General features: G+C 44.5%; 1 protein-coding gene and 1 long non-coding RNA gene across 3 annotated transcripts in view; one reads left to right on the forward strand and one right to left on the reverse strand.

The window, feature by feature from the left end:
* Window positions 1-5,942: 5,942 nt before the first annotated feature.
* Window positions 5,943-11,736, reverse strand: LOC137153123 (uncharacterized). Its single transcript, XR_010919705.1, has 2 exons — window positions 8,694-11,736; window positions 5,943-7,573 (listed from the first exon to the last, which is right to left on the reverse strand). It is a non-coding gene; the product is annotated as an uncharacterized lncRNA (long non-coding RNA).
* Window positions 11,737-16,362: 4,626 nt separating this feature from the next.
* STAG2 (STAG2 cohesin complex component) overlaps window positions 16,363-22,137 on the forward strand; it is a 163,679-nt gene continuing 157,904 nt past the window's right edge. For both annotated transcript variants that reach the window (XM_067548195.1, XM_067548193.1), the window contains exon 1: window positions 16,363-16,796. The gene's annotated coding sequence lies outside the window, so the exon portion shown is untranslated. The remainder of the gene's footprint in view (window positions 16,797-22,137) is intronic.

The raw sequence follows: 22,137 nt of genomic DNA on the forward strand, positions 1-22,137 counted from the left end.
TGGATAAGTTGGCTGGTGACTGTTAAACCTACTGGAAATATGTTGAGGAGCACTTGAACTGCTCTCAATTAAGATAGTGAGGTCTACAAAATAAAAAATGGAGAACAAAAGCTTACGAAGAGCCCCACTGAAAACACCATGGAAGACCTCGTTTACACAATGTGGATTGTAATTACTGGTAATCCAAGTTTGCCAGTGTAAGGCTTGAGGTTGTTTTCAGCTAACAAGTGTAAGTCGAAACTCATGTAAATGGCTAACGAGCATGCCTGATCCACAAGGACAAGGGCTAGTGTAAGCATTCGATGGCTCAGGAAGCCAGATGTCCTCTTAGTGATTCTAATGAGAACAGCACATTTGCTTTTAGAATTTTTGTCTCATCTGCCACCTATCTGTAAGGAACCCCACCCCGAATGTAGCCCTAGAATCCTTGATTTAAGTAGAGTGATTAAAAGTGTCTCTGCATGTATGTAACGACCATTATCACTGTTGTTCTCTCTGGATGGGACAACGTCTGTATTTGTAAGTGAATAGATAAAGAATTTAAAACGTACTATGTAATCGATAAGAAAGTGTATATAATTGATCACTGTAACACCATGAAGTTGAAGCTGATTTGTCAGACTTCCTGGTATCGTGAATAAACCTCTTCAGTATTGTCTGTGCTGCCTAATTCTTGGAGAAAGAATTATTCGTGCTTTACACCAGCAATGCATACATTTACCTGTAAACATTGCAGAATTGAAGGGAGTATCTGTCTTGAATTTATGCAGATGTAAGCTATGTATTTAAATTAATATTTCATCTTTTTAAAGTATCCTTGTAAATCTCTTTCAGTGTCTGGTATTTGCAATCTCAGGGAATCCATGTATTACAGATCTATCTAATGCTTGCTGTAGAAATCTGACACAGTAACAATGTCTGATGTAAAACCCTCTGTATTTTGTGCATGGCTGTAATGGGATATATCACTTAAGCAAAAACAAAATGTAGCTCTCTACCTGAGGATGGGTTGACTGAAAGTGAGAGTCAGGCTAAAATTATTTTCTTCATTTTAACTCTTATAAGCTACTAGGAATAGGACCGTCCTATAATCTTTCTTCCTATCCTTTTATAAAACTTCTTAATGACAGATTCTGCTGCAGTCCATCTGAAATTTGTGAAGACGGTAGAAACCTGCTATAAAAGTATAACCTTTTTTTTTTTTTTTTTAAAGAAATCTCTTTTGGGGTGTTAGGAAGTGTCTTTTCTATTACCAAAATTAAAGCATATTAGTTTGAAGTCAATTTTTACTTTTATATTTTATCTATTGGTTGAATTCAGAGTTTTGGAGTTTAAAACAACAAACAGGTTTATTCCTCCAAAAGCTTATCTTAAAGGACTTCACTGTAGTTTTGTTTGGTTTGTTATACACAAAACATTTAAAAGATAAATATATTTTAATATGGTTCCTTGTACTCTCAAAAGCACAAAAAACTTTTACAGAAATATTTCACTGATCTTCCTTGGTACCCAGGTAAACTATGTCCTGCCACAAATTAACAAACAAAACAAAACCTTCTCTCTTCACAAAAATGATTGTTTCTGAATCTTGAAGAGACAATTCTAATTGAGTTGGTGTAACATTTTATAGCCGACTTTAGTCTAAAAATGTTTCTTAATAGAAAATGTTACAAAGTTTGAATGGAGGTTCAACCAACATTTTGGTCAGGAAATTGGCCTGAATGTGAGCTGAAAAATGGAAGTTTGTTCTCATAGGGACAACAATGCATTAATCAGTGCCCTATGTTTTCCAGGAATCCACAACTGTGGAATTAGCCAAATAATTCAGCCCTTACTGCAGAATGTGTTCCAGAATCCTTTCATTTAAAAAAGCATTGTTTCTAGCTTTTGTGGTTGCAAAGATAACTTTTAAAATGTGAATCTAATGTAAATGATATGGTAGCATCTTCATAAGTTTGCAGACAGCCTGAAACAATAGTTCTGATATGTTAACTGCCTCATTTAGCTCAGTCAGACCCCTATGGACTCTATTCTGCAGCCAGGGATTCTGGCATTTTTCCAAGATGCTACACAGTTCAGCATTTTTGCTGTGGAATTTGCCATTTTGCTGCCACCAAGCGCCTGATGTTTTTTGTTTTGTTTCCGTCCATCTGGGACCTGCTTATAGCTGCCTCTTGCTGTCCAGCATTCCCTACAATGGGGAATTAATTGGTTTACAGTGCATGCTTCCAGGACAGTTCCATGTAGCCAACCAGCTGCACCAGCAGATGGCGGAGCCAGAGCTGGAGTCCTGCTTGCAGCCAGAAAATGGAGTGAACCAAAAGTATAGGCTGGGCTGCCTGTAGAATAGTGCAGTGGCCATTGCCTAAAGCTCTACAGAGAAGAGACGCTAAAGGTGTCTCTCAGTCCCCCACTTCTGATATACAGCGGGTAGGGAGAAAGAAGTTCTGAGCTGGTCTGCCTGGACACCAGCTGTGCCGAACATCATGAAAACAAACATCCAAACACTATAGTTTTTGTAAGGGTGGCAGAATGGGAATAGAGGATATTGCCCAGAGTTTTGCCACAGAATGTAAATATTTGCTGCAGAATTTGGTCCATCCTATCACAGAATACACTGCAAGGACCTGTCTATAATATTTTTATTGTATATAAAATATTTTCTGTCAGTGTTGCACATGGGTTTTCACACATCTGTTCTACACGTTTTTAGTATATTAAAATATTACAAGCAAATGTGGCTGTCTGTAATGCCTATGTGTTTTTAAAGGTGTATGGGAATTTTAACAAGTTGTGCACTAGGAACAACCTGTGATACATAGGCTGCTGCAGAAGGCAAGAGAAGTAGTGTGAGAAAATCAAACACTACTTCAGATTACTTCACAGTCATAGCCAGAGGCAGCCAGTGGCTGTTGGGAGTCACGCTGTTGTTTTGTGCCTGTGTGAGTTGTGGAGGGCAACATGGACACTGGACTTCCTAGGGCTGGGGCAAGGGTTTCACAGAACTCTCTGGACTTTTTGTATTTGGAGACCCCTGCCTCCCAAACAGTTCACTGAACCTATTCTTTGTGAGAGGATCATGCAAAAGAAAACTCCACTGGATGTGAACCTCAGGGCGTATCCTAATCCCATTCTTGCCCTCCTATGATGTGGAAGGCTTGATATCATTGATAGCCCTAATTTACCACATTAACATCTCATGGTGATGCTGTAAAAACATCTTGGTTTAGGGGAGAGGGAGCCTTTCAACACAAGCTTTCTAGTGTAGATCAGTCCCAGATCAGTAGGTGTATGAAAATAATTAACTGATGCCAGTTTGGTAATCTATGTGAAATGAGTTGTTGATCTCATTTCAGTTTCTTGTGGGCAAGTGGCTACAGTACACTGGCTGGCTGTGTTAGCAGACAGGCTAAGGATAAAATGGGCCATGGGGACTGATCTACTGTCTTGCTATCACAGGTTGTCAAGATGAAGTCCTATTGGCAGGGCAAGGTGGGGGAGATTTGCACTGATACCACCATACCTGTTCTATGAATAGTTGCCTTTTTGCTGAGTGCATTTTGGGGTTGTATAGGTGAGTTTCCCATTTGGGTTTGTTTATATATAAAATGTACACCAATCCTGTTTCAGGGGTGGCCACAACTGCACCAAGCTGTTCCTTGTTGCAGAAACCTCCAGTAAGACACCCCTGCCCATCTCTCAGGGCCTGGTCTATACACACAATTGCACTGGTTAAATGAAGATGCAATGTTGGACCAATTTAGTTAAACTAAAGTTCAGTTGTGTGTGCAGACATAGTTACATGGGTTGAGCTTATCCTGTGTATAGACATGCCCCAGGACTTGCATACAACTCAAACAGATCAACTGCTTAACTACAGTCTCTGCTCTTCCCTCCACTTCCCCCAAATCCCCCTGCTTTGTCTTTGCAACCCCTTCAGACTGAATGGTTGCAATAGCCAGTTGGTCTGGCTATTATTGCTCTTTGTACAGCTGCTCTGCAATCAATATAAAGGAAGCTCCTATACATCTAATAGCCCAGACAAAAAGACTGCAGCTCTTTGAGGGGGTTTCCATATGGCATCTTTAGCCCATTCTATGGAAAGTTTTGTCCTGGGTGCCTATCCATCAGTGACTCCTAATGTGCTAGCCATCACCACCTTTTGCCATAACGTGATGAATAAAGTATTTTAGTTTTCACTGTCACTCGTTTTTCAACAGCACTAAATCCACTTTTAAAATAGATAAAATGCAACCTAGAAAAACTGCCCTTTTTGGTCTTCTCTATTTTGAATATCTCTGCCAACAGATGATTCTTTTAAACCAATTTATCAATCATATTGCTGTATCAGCTGCTATCTTTCATGCATTAACCTCTTTACACAGGGAGAAACTGTGTTAGACACTAAAAATCATGGACTGAACAGAGACACTAGATTCATGGCTTAGTACAACAATCCGTAATCTATTAACCCCCCCTTTTTGTCCTGTGACTGCAGAGGTGTTAATGGGCCACTTTACCTTGAAAATGGTGCCTATGATGAGGTAACAGGAGGCCCCTGTTGGAGGCCTTGCAGTTCTACCATACCCCATTCCAGAAAAGGAGCTGTGAAGGTGAGTCTTCCAGATCTGCCAAGAAAGGCTGCAGGGAAGAAGCCAATCAGAGCGCAGCAGACTCTGTTAAAAGGAGGGGCCAGGGCTGAGCAGATCAGTTCCTGGCTAGGGTTAGAAGGGGGAGGAAGTTCTGGAAGATGAAGAAACTCTCCAGGCAATGAAGCTTAGAGGACGCTCAAGCAGTGGCAGGGCAGAAGAAAAACTCTCCAGCCAAAGAGGCCTGGGAGAGACCCTGTGCAAACAGGGAGACAAATAGAACCCAAGGGCTATAACCTAAGGTAATGGGTGAAGGTGATGGGATTGAGTGGGAAGTGCAGAAGTGAGATGGGACTGAGTGGGAATAGCAGTAGCAACAAAATAAAGTAGTATGTGGCAGCTACCTATAGGGTTCTTGGATTGGGAGTTGGAAGAGTGTGTGGGCCTTGGCCCCTCCCCGCCCCCTCAGCCTCTGGGGAAGTGGCTCAAGTCCCAAGAAGGGGATAAGATGCCATAGTAAAAGCCTAAAAATTTAGTAGTAACCTGTATGGAGAGCTAGGACACCATTGACCTGCTAAAGTCAAAGAGTCTTCAGGAAGAAAGCTCGGGGGGGCAGTGCTATATAACGGCAGGAACAGACTTAGCTACTCCCAAAAGGGCTGAGAATTGAGCCCAGAGGTAGGGCTGCTGATACCAACAAGGGTACAGTGATAGTCCTTGTTGGACCTTTGTTACTTAGCTTAGGCTATGGGTGACTTAGCTGGAGGGCTTAGCTACTAAAGAACCTCCTGACATGGGCAACAGCCAACGGGGGGCACCATGAGAGACAGAAAAGGTGCAGGTTTCCACCCAGCTGACAGAAGGCACTTACAAGAGGTGAGTGTGCCCCATCACAGTCCCTTACAATATGTACTAACTACTTTATGCTAAACAATCTGTTCCACCTTGCATTTTGCTGAGATGGTGGGAGTACCTTTCCCAGACCCGAAGAAGAGCTTGGTGTGGCTCAAAAGCTTTTCTCTCTCACCAATAGATGTTGGTCCAATAAAAGATATTATCTCACCTACCTGGTCTCTAATTACGAAGCACTGACACAAAAATCCTATTTTTCTCTGCTTACAAATTTGTAAATTAACAAACCTCCTTCCCACTCCCTGTACCCAGTCCACAAGAAAACTCAAGCCCCTGAACAAAAAGTGGTCCATTAATGATTTTTTTCCCTTCGTCTGAAGTATTTGATGGATTTCCTGCTTTCTCTGACTGTACTGACAATATTATTCACACTTACAAGGTTCTGTTTATTTTCTGTTTCTTATATTAAGTCACTTAAATTTGTCTCTCTTGAAATTTAGATTTAAAATCTAGGATACTTAGATTAAAAATCTTGATGGCTTTGAAGCCCTCTTCCTTCAGGAGCTCATTTGTATATTCCCTTAAGTGTAACCTTAATAGTCATCAGTTGATCATAAATTTGCCCACCTTGTTACACACCTATCCTTCCCTGGGGCTGAGCTGGATGCCAGTCCTGTCTCATGAATCTAGGATTAGTTTGTTTCTGACTAAAGCCTGTGTGAGCTTTAAATTGTCTTAAATATATGCCTTAAAACAACTTTATGGACTCTCTATCTTGGAAGTCTAGCCTGCAGAGGTGTAGACAAGAAAGAGAAAGGACTCAAGGTGGGGTCCAGTGATCTGAATAAAACTGCCTGTCTGGGAGTTAATTAGTGATGTCTGGGATATCGCAGGAAGCTGGCTGTTTGGCTTATTGCTTTTAAGGCCAGGGTGGGCAGGAACATTGCCCTCTCTCTCCAGTGAGGAATCAAGTTGGATCTCTGCGATCCCAGACAGTCTCTTTGACAGGACAAGGGGAGCCTGTTAGGCTGGAAATTATAGATACACCGGTAGTCAGGACTTTAGTCTGGAATCCTGTCAAGAACTAACAGAAAACAGAAGTGAGGTGGAATATATTAAGAGGACACTTCACCCAGAACAGGGAGAGACATAGAGGGACCTAGGGGTGTGAAATGTCTCTCCAGGAAATGAGAAAGTACTCCATTTTTATTTCTCATGTAATTGGGTTCATCTTTAAAAGCACTTGAAGGCAGATCCATCTGGTGGGGGCTTCGCTAATTTCAGAAAACTTGGAAGCAAAGTCTCTGGCAAGGGGAGTTTTCCCTTCCACTCAGTTATTATATAGATATATAATCCATGGTGTGACTTTTATTTAGTTTGGCTTGTTACAGACCTGTCCTTCCCTGGGGCTGAATTCCTCAGCTTCAGCAAGGGTAAATCAAACCCTCAACCTCTTTTGCTTGCATAAGCACATTTTTGTCTTTAAAGGACTGACTAGTTAGTTCTGGTCTTTTCTTTACATAGAAAGAGGAAGCAGAGCTGCAGTGAGGATTCCTGCTCCAGTAATCTCAAAGAGGAGGAGGAGGGAGTGGCATCAGCACAGTTCTGATGACTGGAAGGATTCAGGGATCTTGAGGATGCCCTTGGCTTCTCTGGTGTCATTTGCAGCATTATTTTCCTGTGATTGGCAATTCAGGTCTGTTGGTGCTGGTGCCTTTGTCACCCTTCTGTGGTGCCTTCTTAAATGGCTGTGTCTGATGAAAATTGTACTTTGATTCAGTGGAGCAAGAGTTCTGTGTTGTGGCATCTCCATTCCAGAGGCTGTCGAAGTTGGCTTCAGCACCACAAAGAATAGGCTTTGAAGCTAATCTGGGTAGCTCTTGGAATAGATGAGCTACAGCTGCAAAGGACTCAATTTCTCTACGTAATTCCCATAGTACTTTCTGTTCTAGGATACTACAGATACTTTGTGGGGAGGTGGGAAATTTTATTACGGTCTCTCTTCCCTCACATCCTGGGATAACGTGGCCTTTTTAGCATAGTTCATCTTCATCTTATTGGGAATGAGGACCCCTAGGAAGCAGGAAGCCACGTCAGGAACTTTAGATCATTCTTCAGATTCTCCCAAGAAGCTAAAAGAACACAAAAAGGTCCATTGCTTGGTCTCAGTTAAAGGGACAATACAAAGGTAAGAATTCCAAAGAGACTGGGGGGGAGGGGGGGGGGGGAAGTAAATAGCTAAACTACCTAAATTTTCTCAGTCATTTACATTAAAAAATCTCAGCTATAAATTTGACACGACTGCATTTGAACTTTGTTTTCTCAATATACTAAATATGGGGAGCTCATTAATATTTGGATTTGATGTGCAGCTGAATCTGCTTCACTTTTGTGCTTTTATGAGCTTTTGCAGTAGATTTGGGTAATCTTCAAATTTTCTGGTTTGAGCTTTCATCTGAGCAGGCCTATTATATTTCAGGCAAAATGACAGCGTACCACAAACTCAGGTACACTAGAAACTTTTTTGATGGCACATAGCTTGTTTTAATGTAAAGTGGGTGTACCATGTGCAGTCAATTTCTTGCAATTGTAGGGGGCAGATAGATGGACCTACGTCATTCCTGTCTTTTTTTGTCTCATTTAACATGTTTACATAACAACCCCAGCTTTTAAATATAGCTAAGTTTTTTGCACATGAATATCTATTAATTCACACTTCATCCACAACTTCCAAATAGGTATTTGCAAGCCCATAATCAGCACCTTTGTTTCTATGTGTAAAACATGAAAATAACACTTTGAATGAAAATAACACTTTGAATGTAGTTCTGTGACTAGGCATTCAAGGTATTATTTCAGGGTGTACCAAAAGTCTTATAACAGGACTTTTCCAACACACTTAATTTTTATACCCCATACATTTGCTTCTACGAAAACCTTCTCACTCCTTTTAACTTTCCCCCCCAAAATACCAATCAATAGAAGCTGTAGTTTTTTTTTAAAAATGTTATCTGCTTTCAAGACATTTTGTTTGCTTATCCTCATGATTCCCTTTAATTTGGGAATTAGGGAAAGGGGAAAAGAACCTGTATTCTCATGGAAGCAAATTCTAATTATAGCATATATTTTAATTTATGTTCATATGCCTTTCAAATACATGTTTGCATGTATCAACTGATTGATTACACATGGAACAATTAGACAATACAAATGATTGCAGCAGTCATTTATTTATTAAAAAAATCCCTTTACCCCCATTTGATCAATGAAGACTCACTCCAGTTACTAGAAGACCACATCTATTAATGGATATTTTTCTCTCCAGGCACTCCACTGGATTATGATCGCTGTCAAACTGGGAGGCTGTATATAGTGGGGGAGTTTGGCACAAGTCAATATTTTTATTAATGACCTGGATAATGGAGTGAAGAATATGCTTACAAAACTTGTGGAAGACACCAAGCTGGAAGGGGTTGCAAGAACTTTGGAGAATAGGATTAGAATGCAAAAGACTGAATTGGTCTGAAATCAACAAGATGAAATTAAATTCAATTCCTGCCCTTAAGAAGGAAAAATCAACTGCACAAATACAAAATGGAAAATAACTGACAAGGCAGTAGTACTGCTGAAAAGGATCTGGGGGGTTAGAGTGGATCACAAATTGAATATAAGTGAGGAGTGATTCAGTTTTGAAAAAGGCTAATATAATTCTGGGATGTTTTAACAGAAGTGTCATATAGAAGACGTAGGAGGTAATATCTCTACTTGGCATTGGCAAGGCCTCACCTCAGTAGGAGTACTATGTCCAGTTCTGGGCACGACAGAGGAGAGCAACAAAAATAAAAGGTTTAGAAAATCTGACCTCTGAGTAAAGGTTAAAGCTGGGTATGTTTAATACTGAGAAAAAAGACTAAAAGGGCCCCCAGTAATAGTCTTCAAATATATTAATGGCTGTTATAAAGTGGACAGTGACCAGTTCTCCATGTCCAGTGAAGACAGGATAAGGAGGAATCTGCTGAATCTACAGCAAGGGAGATTTGTTAGCTATTAGGAAAAACTTTAAGTATAAGTATAGTTAAGTGCTGGAATAAGTTACCGAAGGAGGTTGTGGCATTATTGGAGATTTTAAAGAACAAGTTAGAGAAACACCTTTCGGGGATGGTTGATATTTACTTGGCCTTGTCTCAGTGCTGGGGGAATGGACTACCAGATGACTTCTCAATATCCCTTCCAACCTCTGAGTTATTTACCCTTTGTGGACAGGTGGCTAGAATACTCAAGTTGGTGATATTAGTTCTATCATTCTATGAATGTTCAAACAAGAGGACAGGGTGCTTAAGGAATGAAGAGTCAAGCAAGAATTTGTGGTGCTCAGTGCTCCAGCTAGATATGTACATGCAACAAGATTATTATTTTGTTAGCACCAACAATGTGCTTGGCATTGTGCAATATGCAAGAAAAAGGCCCTGGCTTGAAGCACTGAAGAGCTACATACTATACGTAAACAAGGACTCAATGAGACAGGAATAAAGAAGTGTTTTAAAAATGTGCATCTTCTCCCTACTACTGTACACTCACTTCTTATGGGGCCTGTGGAAGAAGTGGGTTTTTAGGAGGGATTTGAATGAGTAGAGGGTGGTAAATTGGGTGAAGCGGTCATAGGGGGCAGTGAAAAAATACTTAGCCCATAAGTTTCCATCCTTTATTTCAGCCTATCACACAGGCATCATAGGGTGAGCAGAGGAGTCAAGAGTCACATGAGAAGAAATAATGTCTGAGGTGTTTGCCATGGCAGTTGTGTAGGGCTCAAAGGCCAGAACAAAAAGTTTGTACTTAATGTGGCGTGCAGTAGAAGGATTTTAAAAATGGAGATGACCGATACTTGAGAGAGTATGACAGCTGGTCAAAAAATGGTAGATTTGTCATGGAAAATTTTTTTTCATTGTACAGGTTTCTAAAGGAAATAGTTTTTAATTTAAAATGTTTGAAAATTTTTATCAAATATTTGGTTTATAAAACTTCCATGATGTCCCCCTCCCCCCAGCCTTTGCTCTTCCTTTTCTCCCCTTACTCCCTTTTTCTTTTTTTCCCCACTGACAAAGAGTGGGAGAGGGAAATAGGAAAAAACAGAAAACTGAAAAGGGTTTGGGAATTAAATAGAAAGATGATTTTTAAAAAATGAAATTATCATGCTATTTATGTATTTAGGAATTTTCCATAACCTTCCATATTTTAACTAAAAATGTAATTATTTCTAAAATCTTACTTTTTTAAAAAAAATTCATTGAAATGTTGACCACCTCTAGTGAGAGGGAGAATTTTTTAGCAGCTGTGTTTCGAAGAGGGTTATGGTGGACATCAAGGAAGCTAGAGATAAGGAGTCTGCAGTAGTCAAGATGGAAGATTTTGTTTTAACCACTGGCACAGAGGAAAAATCAGTTGGAAAAAATAATATTGTCACAGTGGGATGTTATGTCAAGGTGAGAGGAGGAGACTCTAGGGTGACACTTCAGGTTGTGAAACTGGGGTCATATTTAAAAAAATTGCTGTTTCTCTGGTATTTACTTTTTAAAGGTACAGAAGGTGGATTCCTGATCCTGTTGGAAATCAATGTGAGTTTTGCCACTGACCTCATATGGAGCCAGGATTTCACCAATGGTCTCTTTCATGTGCAACATTTATTTCTTTGCAAGAAATATGTGCAAGTTAGTGTTGTGATGCACATTGCTGTACTATCTTTCAGCTCTTTTGGCATCTTAGAGATGTATTAGTAATGACTTACTAATATCCAAATTTATTCACAACAGACTATTTGTATGTTTCATAATTTTGGGACAGATGCCCATCCCTTATATGCTGTGTATTAATCAGTAGCTACAAGTGCCTATAGCATGCCTCTCTTACAGATGGACATTAATCAACAAGAAGCAACTGGGATAATGGTCACTATGTATGTTTCCATTACTGAATTTACTCTTTTAAGGAATGAATATACCAGTAATAGAATTTGAATATTCTTCTTTGAGAGCTGTCCCTATGAGTGTTCCACTGTAAGTCCAGCAGCGCCTCCTGAGTCTGGGATTGGAGATCTTTACTAGCAGTGCCCATTGGACTGCACATGTGCACCTCTCCTCTCTCATGCTATGCATGGGACATATCTATAGTGCTGTGCGGTCCGACTCCCCCAGTTCCCTCTCTACTGCCTATGGTCTGGGACGGAATCCGCTAGCAGAACCTGCTTCTCCTATTCCTTCACTAGATAGTGCCTTACCTGATAGTGTAGTTAGGATTTCCCTTTTCTTCTTTCTTCTTTCTTTTTTTTTTTTTTAAATTGTTTTAACTTTACAGTTCTTCTCATAGCTTAGGTGTCTGTTTTTCCTTCCCCTCCCTCCTGCTTCCTGTCAGGGAAGCCTTTTCCTTTCACCCCCTTATACCCGGCTCCCCTTGGTTTAAGAGGTGCATTTTGGGCAGGGCCACTTTCCCAATAATAGATGGCCACCTGCAGTGTATCTGCTTTCTGGGAGAGCGACACGTCCCTCAAAAGTGTTCCCACTGCCTCAGCCTGAAACCCAGAGCCAGGAAGGATGGGTACATCAGATTGAAACTCGTCCTCATGGAGAAATCACTACATGCGGCATCGGACGTGGGCTGGGACTCTTCCCCAGAGAGGCCATCACACCCTACTGTCTACATCACGCTCTACTGTCTGCCAACCCTCACTCTCCACGCCCTGTGAAGAGAAAGCCCTCCCATGATCGTGCGGGTGACAAACAGGTTTCCTCCTCCTCACACTTTGAGGCACAGACTAGCAGAATATAGTCCCCAGCTAGGTAGGTGGCCTCAACCTCATCTGATAGGGGACATAGCTCCGGGGCTTGTCCACGTAACCTCTGATACTGGTTCAAAGAAAGTGTCTAAAGACCCTAAATGAGCAGATCTTCAGCTCCTGGTGCCATTTCCCAGCTCTGGGGAACAAGATGAGCAGCCTGTAGGAGCTATGGCACCAACACCATTTCTAACACTGATGATGGCTGTTGGCACCGAGTAATTGGCACTGGCCAAGTCACCGACACTAACTGAATAATTGACACCAAATCTTTGACACGGGGCAAGCCTTTGGCACTGGCCAAGTCATTGATGCTGGCCAAGTCTCTTATTTTCTGAAATTTCAGAGACATACACCCTCTCTTCTATGTAAGATATACACCCCTCAATGGCACTACATCACCATCGACAAAGCATCTGACTAAACATCGACAGGTGCTGTATAAGGAGCTACTTCTCATACCTCTGCACCAAAGCAACAATTTTGAAGGTGTGGTAGAGGCCCCGAGAAGTCTTCCCTTGTTCTAGTCATCTCCACTATCTCTGATGTTCCAACAGTTTGGCAATTGAGTAACTCCATTTTTCCCACCTTAGAGTCTCATCACCTTGGATAAGTTGGTTCTAGAGATAGGAAGGGGGTGGAGTATCCTTCCTTGACTATCTATCCTGTCCCCCCCATCCCTCTTCAGGGACCCCTCTCAAGTCCATTCTAGGATGACAAATAAGTCATCATAGAAAAGGTCCCTTCCCAACACATGGGACAGGATTTCTACTCCTATTAGTTTCTGATTTAGAAGAAGTCCGGTGACTGGCATCCCATCTGGCTCTTCACAAGCTAAAGAAATTCGTCAAGCTACAACGTTTCAAGATGGTTACCCTCTCCACTATTATCCCAATACGGGAACAGGGGGACTGGTTCTTGGCCTTTGATCTCCCAGATGCATACTTTCATATTTCCATACATCACCAACTGCTACCAGTACAAAGTACTGCCCTTCAGACTATCCATGGCACCACGGGTGTTCTCCAAGGTCCTCCCGGCCTACCTAAGGAAACAGGGAATCATTATTTTTCCATACTTGGATGACTGTCTCCTCTAGATCCCACCCGAAATCTTTGTTTTCCAAGTCATCCACATAACAATGGACCTGTTTGAGCTAGGCTTCCTTGTGAAACTAGAAAGTTCACTCTAATGCCAGTACAACAGCTGGAATTCTTTGATGCACAGTTGGATGCCATATAAGCCAGAGCCTTCCTATCACCTCACAGATCCTTGACTATAACAGATCTGGTACTTTGCAGAATATAGAAGGACTGAGCTCATGTCATACTAATAGCTCCAACATGGCCACGACAGGTCTGGTATACGTACCTTATATGCATGATGGTACGCTGACTGATCCCTCTCCATGTAACACCGAAGCTCCTTTCACAGGACACATCCTAAGATGCTCCATCTAAAAGCCGGACTCTGCTCAGATGCAGTCAAACAAATATTTTTGAATAGCAGGCATGACACAACCAGATGCACTTATATTCACAAATGGCCTAGAGTTCATTCCTGGTGTGACTCTCACCAGGTTAATGCAGCAGATGCTCCATTATCACTTATTCTTGACTACATTCTATGTCTTAAACAGTCAGGATTGATTTACAGCTCTATTAGGGTACACGTGGCGGCAATCACTATCTTCCATTCCCCTACTGATGGGCATTCTCTTTGCACACTCACTTACGAAGTGCTTCTTGAGGGGTAGCCAAAATCTCTATCTCCATATATGAAACCTGACCCTGGCCTGGGACCCCAGCCTAGTCCTACGTTCTTTGACTAGACTCTCATTTGAACCAATGGCAACCTAGTCTTACCTACATCTATCATTGGAAATAGTTTTTCTTTTTGCCATCACCTCTGCTATGCAAAATTGTGGCCTTCATAGCATATCCACCATACAGAGTGTTTTATAAGGACAAAGTTACACACCCAAGATTGTTACCTATGGTCCCAAAAATCTCAATTCTCAATTGTCATCTCAACCAACTGATACATCTCACTTGCTTCTTCCTGAACTCTTACAGTAATCAACAGGAAGCAGCTTTACACAACCTAGACGTGAGGCGCATATTAACCTTTTATTTGGACAGGACTAAACCCTTCTGGAAATCATCATAATTATTCCTCTCGAACACCAAAAGATCTAACTAGTAGCACTACTTATGATCCACAGTGGCAGCATGCCCTAACTATGCCAGGCCAAAAATCGTATGATGGTAGAATGGGATTGCTCATGGAGGGTGCAATCCTGCAAACTCAGACCCTGAAAGTGAACTGGTTGAAGTTCAAAACTACTTTTCCTATAATCTCTTCTAATCTCTGACAACCAATCAATTTGTTCCATTATTGTGGATTACCAACACTTTGAGGACTCCGCACCCAATATTTGTATAACCCCTTGATGTAGCACTCTTGGACTGTGTGATTTTGGTAAAAAACAGAATACCATAATCAGTCTTAAAATTTGTAATGGTTAATACAGATAATAAAACATGTTCAAGTAATACTTCTGTGTGTGACCTTGGCCGTTTAAAATTTTACATAAATGCCTGCAAGAAAGTCATCAGATGGGCTGTCTCCTTCAGAGCCTAAGAGCAAAAACTAATTTCAACTGAAAACACTCTTAGCAATGAACAAAAATAACAAATTTTGAGGAAGACTGATCTTAACTGGAAGAACTGTTACCAATATCATCAGTATTTCTCTCATGTCTCCATACCAGTCCACAGTTCTCCAGATAGGTCTAATGAGTGAAATTAACATACATGCACAGTGCGTGCAATTCTAAATGTCTCTGCAAAATACAACAACCCTTGATTAAATATAAGAAGAATCTTAGCACGGTTTTTAAAAAGTAATCTAAAATAACACAGATCTGCCTGTGGCTACTCTAAAGAACAAGCTGACATGAGGGTATTGGAAAGGATGTAAACAACTCATGCAATCAAATTAATGAAAAATGTCAGTTAAAGTTTTCTCACACTCACCAGTAACTTACCTTTTGGGAACTAATTAGAAAACTAAGGGGAAACACTGGATACTTGTGTTCATATACAGAATTATGTTTCACTGCAATTATATCCCCACTAAACAGTTTGTCAGTCACTATCAGTCAGTAATTCCTAGTGGAAGTATTACTATTTTGTGTGTTGTGACATTGGTTTCAAGATATGTGCAAGATTTCTTCTTCCCATAGTGCCTTTCTCTTACTTCAGTCACTTCTACCGTGTCACTTTGAATGAACTAAACAGCTGACCTTGTTAGCAGCGCACACAGCCCACTTCGCAGAGCCCAGCACCGTGCTTAGTCGGTCGGTAACAATCTGACTGACTGACACGGTACTTACTTGAAAAAATGAATCAGGCGGGGAGATTTGTTTGGTGGGGGGCTGGTCTATTTCCCTTCCACAAGGCTGGCTTTTCCTGGTTCGTTACATAACTGGCGACACCCAGGGAGCGAATTCCCTGCGTGGACCCAGCCCCCTGGGCACGGGCCAGTCCCTCCCGGTCCTGACACAACTTGGGGGAGGTTTTCGTCCTCCCTTCATGGCGCTGCCTGCCACTTGCGTGAGGGGCCTCGGATCAGCGCGCGGTGCTGCCGGCACCGTCCTGTGGGTCTCAGCGGAGCCGGGGAACTTCGAGGGCCAACCCCACACAACCGTCGCCGCTGAGCTGTGGGGCTGGGTGAGCCAGGCCGTGCCCCAGGGGCGGCTGGGCTACGCCAGGCGTACGTGAGGGAACAGAGCAGTGTCACGCGCTGCTAAACTCACGGCAACTTGCCTCGCTGCTCCCTTAGCTCCTCCTCCCGCTGAACTGTCGGCACCGCCCCGCAGGGGGCGGGGCTGGACGCGGTTGTCTCCGCCCTCCCTCACTGCGCTCGTGGCCCCTGTGTGTCTCCGGCGCCCGCCCCACGCCCTTTCTTCCTTCGCAAGGTCCCAACCGCCGCGCGCGCGCTACTCGAACCGCCCCCCCCCCCCCACAAGCTCGCGCCGACACCCGTCTACCAGCGCTGAAGTGATCTGAGCGCGTGCCCGGCCCCGCCCCGCCCCGCCCCAGGCTGGGAGAGGGACTTGGGAGATCGGGGGAGGGGTTGGGAACAGGCAGGCCGGACATGCGCGCCACCTTGTTTACCCGCTCCGAGCCGGGCGGGGAGGGGAGCGCAACGGCCTCCCCAGCCCAGCCGGCAGATGTCGCCCCACGTCCAGGAGAGCCGGCCTTGCCCGATAGCCGCCAGGTGGCGCCTGCGCCCTCCATTCGCGTACGAGCTGCCGAGCAGCGAACACCCCAAACAATCCCCAGCGCCGCCGCCAAATTAAATAACCTGCCCGCTCCTAGCGCCGTTTCTAAACCCGTCCGCCGCGGAGTTTCTGAGCCGGCCGGGCGCACACGTACCCCGCAACCGGGCGCGCGGGGGGGGAGGGGACAGGGACGGAGCCGCCGGCCCGGGCCTCCGAGCTGCCTGCGCCGACACTGGGCAAGGTAAGTTAGAAAATGGCGGCGAAGCTTCTGGAAGTTTGGAGGGGGGACTCGGGGGCCGAGTGTGTGGCAAAGGGGAGAGACCGGGCCGGGGCCCGGCGGGAGGGAGCGGGGCCCCGGGCCGGTTGGCTACAGGACTTACAGTGCAGCCAAGATGGAGGACGCGGGGCCGAGCCGCGAAAACATTCCAGCCCCCCGCTTCCCACACCCCCCCTTTCCAGCGCTCCCCGGCAGGGAGGGGGAGAGAGAGCGCGCCGAAAGCGGCCCCGCTGCCTGCCCGCCCGGGAGGAGCCCCCTTCCCTCTCCCCCTTCTCGGCCACAGGCGGCCCGGGCCCAGCGCTCCGCGAGCTAAAATGGAGAACCTCCTCTTCCTCCTCCCCCTTCTCCCAGAGCCGAGCAGGGGCTGCTGGCAAGATGGAGGACTCGGGCATTGTGTGTGTGGGGAGCCGGGCCGGGCAGCTCCGCTCGAGGGGAGGGGAACGGAGCCGCCGCGGAGCGAGGGGGAGCCGCGCTCGCTGGCCAGCGAGAGGACGGCCGCGCACTCAGGGGTGGCCCGGCGCGCGCGAGAAAATGGTGGGGCGGCCGGTTGTGCCCCGGGGTCGGACTCGTGCGCCGTGAAGAGGCTGGGGCCAAGGGTTTCCGTGCCTGACAGCCCTTCTGCCCCCACCGCCCAACGGCAAGGGGACAGGGCGCCCTCCCAGCGACGGGGACCCTCGACTGGCGTGCCGCGGGCCGGCCCGGCCCTCTGCCTGCACCGCACTGCACTCGGGGGAGGAATGGAGGAAGCGCCTTTCCGACACGAAGGAAACCTGGGTTCTGACCTCCCCCCGCCCTGAGGGAGTTGCGAGAGGGAGCGAGCAGGGCCTTTGCGGAGAGTCTCGGGGAGCGGCTCCCCTCCCCCTCACCCCCCCCCCCCCGCTCTCTTTCCACATCACTTGTTCAAAGGGTTTGCCCGCCCGCCCGCCACCTCCCCCGTAGGAGATTGCGAGGGCAGTTTCAGTTCAGTTTTGGAAGAAGAAGGGCAATTGCAAACTTGTCCCGGGGCCGCTTCGGTGTCGGGAGCCGCGTGTTGCTGGAGCCCTGCTGGGCCCTAGCCGGCTACGATGGGGGAGGGGAAGAGGAGGAGGAAGAAGGCTGATTACTGGGTTTTTTTGGCGCCACTTTTGTTTTAGACAGCTTTGCCCAGAACGTCCCCCGCCCCCTTCCCAATCCTCCTCGACAGGCACTGAACTGAGCTGAACCCTGCCCAGGTAGGAAGCAGCAGCTTTCCCAGCATTTTTCCTTTCTGGGCTTTCTTGTGTACGCACATGCAGACGTGTTTAGGGACTCGTTGGAGCCGGCAGAGATGAGGAGTGAGAGGTGGAAGGGCAGAGCACAGTGGCATCAAGTTAGTTCCACTGAACTTGGAAGAAAAAACAAGAGTCCTGTATCACTTTAAAGACTAACACATTAAATTTCTGTAGGCATAAGCTTTCCTGGGCTGCAACCCACTTCGTCAGATGCAAGAAATAGAAATCAAATAGGGGGTGTGTGTGTATATACACACACACACACACGTCCAAGGGTAAGGAACAACAATGGGGAATGAACAGTGTTAATTACTTCTTATAATGAGATAACCATTCCAAGTCCCTATTCAGACCCAGTTTGATTGTGTCAAGTTTGCATATGAGTTTCAGCTCTGCAGTTTCTCGTTGAAGTCTGTTTTTTTGTAGAAGTATAGCAACTTTCAAGTCTGTTACACAGTGTCCTGCGAGATTGAAGTGCTCTTCCACTGGTTTATGGATGTTACCATTTTTTATGTCTGATTTTGTCCATTTATTCTTTTGCATAGTGACAGTCCAGTCTGGCTAATGTACACGGCAGAAGGGCATTGCTGGCACGTGATGGCATATATTATATTCGTAGATGTGCAGGTGAATGAGCTCATTATGGTGTGGCTGATGCGTTTGGGACCTGTGATGGTGTCACTAAAGTCGATGTGCGGGCATAGCTGGCAATGGGGTTTGTTGCAGGGATAGGTTCCTGGGTTAGTGTTCTTGTTGTATGGTGTATGGTTGCTGGTGAGTATTTGCCTCAGGTTGGGGGGCTGTCTGTAAGCAAGGATAGGTCTGCCTACTATGGCTTGAGCGAGTGAGGGATCATCTACTAGGATAGGTTGTAGATCTTTAATGGTGTGTTGGAGAGATTTTAGCTGGGGACTGTAGGTGATAGCCAGTAGTGTTCCATTGTTTTCTTTGTTGGGTCTGTCCTGTAGTAGGTGACTTCTGGGTACCCGTCTGGCTCTGTCAGTTTTTCTTCACCTCCCCAGGTGGGTATTGTAGTTTTAAGAATGTTTTATGGAGATCCTGTAGGTGTTTGTCTCTGTCTGAGGGATCGGAGCAAATCCGGTTGTATCTTAGGGCTTGGTTGTAGACAGTGGATAGTGTAATGTGTTCAGGATAGAAGCTGGAGGCATGAAGATATGTATTGCGGTTAGTTGGTTTTCGGCATAGGGTGGTATTAATGTGACCATCCTTTATTTGTATTGTAGTGTCCAGGAAGTGGATTTCTTGTGTGAACTGGTCCAGGCTGAGGTTGATGGTGGGGTGGAAATTATTGAAATCCCGGTGGAATTCTTCGAGGAAACTTGTTCTCATATTCTTTAGATCCCCGTGAACACAACGCTTGCTTCTGGTGATGCTGGTGCCCTTGGAGTCTGTATGGTCTGCTCCTTGGTCACCTCCTTCCCCAGCCAGTAGTATTGTACTTGTTTTCCCTGAAAATACCCGAGACAAACAGGCTGGCTGATTTTCCCCCTCTCCTTCCCCCCCAAACCAGCAGTGACAATTGAATGTCTGTTTTTCTCTTTTCAAATCGGTTACTCTGTTTTCCCACAAGATTATGCATTTTGCTGTTAAACTTTTCTGTAACAACCAAGGAAAGATTTAGTTCCCAGTTTTTAATAACTTCCCAGTTGTTCTGGTTTAAAACTCTTTGATTTCCCCTTCAGGTACTCCCTCCTCTGGTGCTCCCTGCAGCCACACCTGTGTTTGTGTCTTTGGACCTGGTCTCATTAGCAGCTTGATCTGGTGACTCATCCCTTCTCTCCCCTACTATCAGGTGTAGGGTTGAGAGGAGAGATTCCTTTCCCGTGAGAGGCTGGGATGAGGAGTTCTTCCTGGAGGTAGCCTGGACCGGTTAAAAAAAACCTTGCTTTTCTCTCACTGTCCTCGCCTCCCTGCTCTCCTTCGGGGAGGAGGGGTTGTGTGTCAGCGCCGTGGCTAGTCTCAACGGGGGTGGGGAGTCGGGTTACCGAAGTGCGTCACACGCAGCTCTAATGGGGCCTGCTAGAGAGCCGGCTGTGTTTGTTCATGTCCTCGGAGCACTCACCCGCCTTTCCTTTCTTCCCATTGGTGAGCGCACACGGAGAAGGAGGTGGCTTGCTTGCTCCCTTGGGGGCGAGAGCTCAGTGGATTTAGGGTACTTGGGGTCTGTGCTTCAGAAATGTAAACGGATGTGTGGCACAGTAAGGCATTCAGTGCCGTTTGTAGTTATTTTAGAAAGTCTGGGCTCTCAGAGCTAGTTCTGTTTGCAATATGTCTGAAGTGTACAGAGTTCAGAAATCAGTAAGAATGTGCTTCATTAAATAAAATTAGTGCTCATGCTTTGGATCCCTGAAAGGAACACAGTTGATATAATATACTAACAGAAATTAGAACTGGAAAACTCCTGTTAGGTCCGCTTTCTGTGGGTCAGTGCTGGATTGTTCTTTACAGTATCTTCTTGAATGTTTTGACTAGTCTTGTTTTAAAAGATTGGTGACTGGCTTCAACCATTTTCCTTAATAGCATATTCCACAATATAATAAACTTCATGATTACAGAATCTTATTAAAATTCATTCTAATTTTCCATTGTTCAGTTTCATCCCACTGCTTCTAGTTTTAACCCTTGGCCCCACAGAAAGTTATATCCTTGAAGTTCTCCTTAACCTGGATGCTTTTCATTCTTTTCTGAATTTTTTCCCAATCATTTACCTCTATCAGAAAAAGTACCTGGAACTGTGCCTAGTATTGTGTGTAGTCTCATTGGTGGTGTATAGATAATATTTATCATGTGAGTTAGTATTTTATAGTTAACAGGTGAGTTACAAACACAACTGATCTTCACGTTAGTCCTGTGTCAAAGAGGAAGTTTATTTCCCTGTCCATGATTTTACAGAAAATACCGATCATGATACTCTGCTGTGGTCTTATAATACGAATTAAAACTTTTTTGGGGGAGGGCGGGGCTTCAACAGTTATGTATGTCTTTGTTATGGAGACCGTTGGCACAACTATTTCGGCGTAGCTATGCCGGCATGATGCTGTAGTGTAGACGAAGCCTATACTGGCAGATGGGGTTTTTCCATCAGTAGAGAACACTACTTTCCTGCATGGAGTTTACTCCTGTCAGTGTAGTTTTCTTCCATCAACATAACTGTGTCTACATTGGGGCTTAGTTCAGCATAGCTCTGATGGTCAGGAGTGTGTGGTTTTCACACCTGAGTGAGGTAGCTATGTCGACCTAACATTAAAGTATAGGCCAAGCCTCAGTAACAACATTACTTGGTGCTTCTTAGTATGAAAGTGATCATCTTGATAAAAATAAAAATGCAACAATTTATGACATATCATCCATAGGTTAGTAGTCAGATTTCTCAAACTCCACTGCTTGCAATATGCACAAGGTTTGGACTATTGGTGGTGGTTAAAGACCCATGGGGTTTGTAGACATGCAACAGTTTAGGGGGGTAAAACTAAGATAGAAGCTTCAAAATTATCATGTTGAAGAGATGACTGGAAATAATTCCTATTTCTTAATGGGTAAATCCTACTCCCTGCCCCCTGTTGTTGTTGAGAGCACCTTTGTGGAAACACCAATATTGTGTTGCTGCACATGGTATGGGACATGATTTGGGGAGCCTATAAAGTTGATGCATGCTTTCTTTGTATTAAATCCAGCTCTGTTAGTGCTCTCTGCCCCTTTCTTTATAATAGGGATTAGGGTTTGATCTGTTTCTGCAGGGATCTACCACGAATTCCACTCCACTATAGTGAGTTTACAAGTAAAATTGAGGGTGTTCCATGTCCATGTCTAGAGTGGTTGAGAATTTTTTTGACAAAATTGTTTGTTGGATAATGCTGACTAATGAAAACTGTTTCCTGCCCAGTTTTAGTTTAGAATAGTGATCAGGGGACCACTTTGCTCCTGCTCAGTGGCCAAGCAGGGGTTCCCATAGGAATTCCTGAATACACAGATACCTGCTCAGATTGTGCAGTGAGGGGAAGGTTTGGGCTGTAGGCAGTTGAAATCTGTTGTTT

This window comes from Emydura macquarii, unplaced genomic scaffold (assembly GCF_026122565.2).
Source record: "Emydura macquarii macquarii isolate MOO-44397 ecotype Brisbane River unplaced genomic scaffold, CSIRO-AGI_Emac_v2 contig_1253, whole genome shotgun sequence".
Taxonomy (NCBI): Eukaryota; Metazoa; Chordata; order Testudines; family Chelidae; genus Emydura; species Emydura macquarii.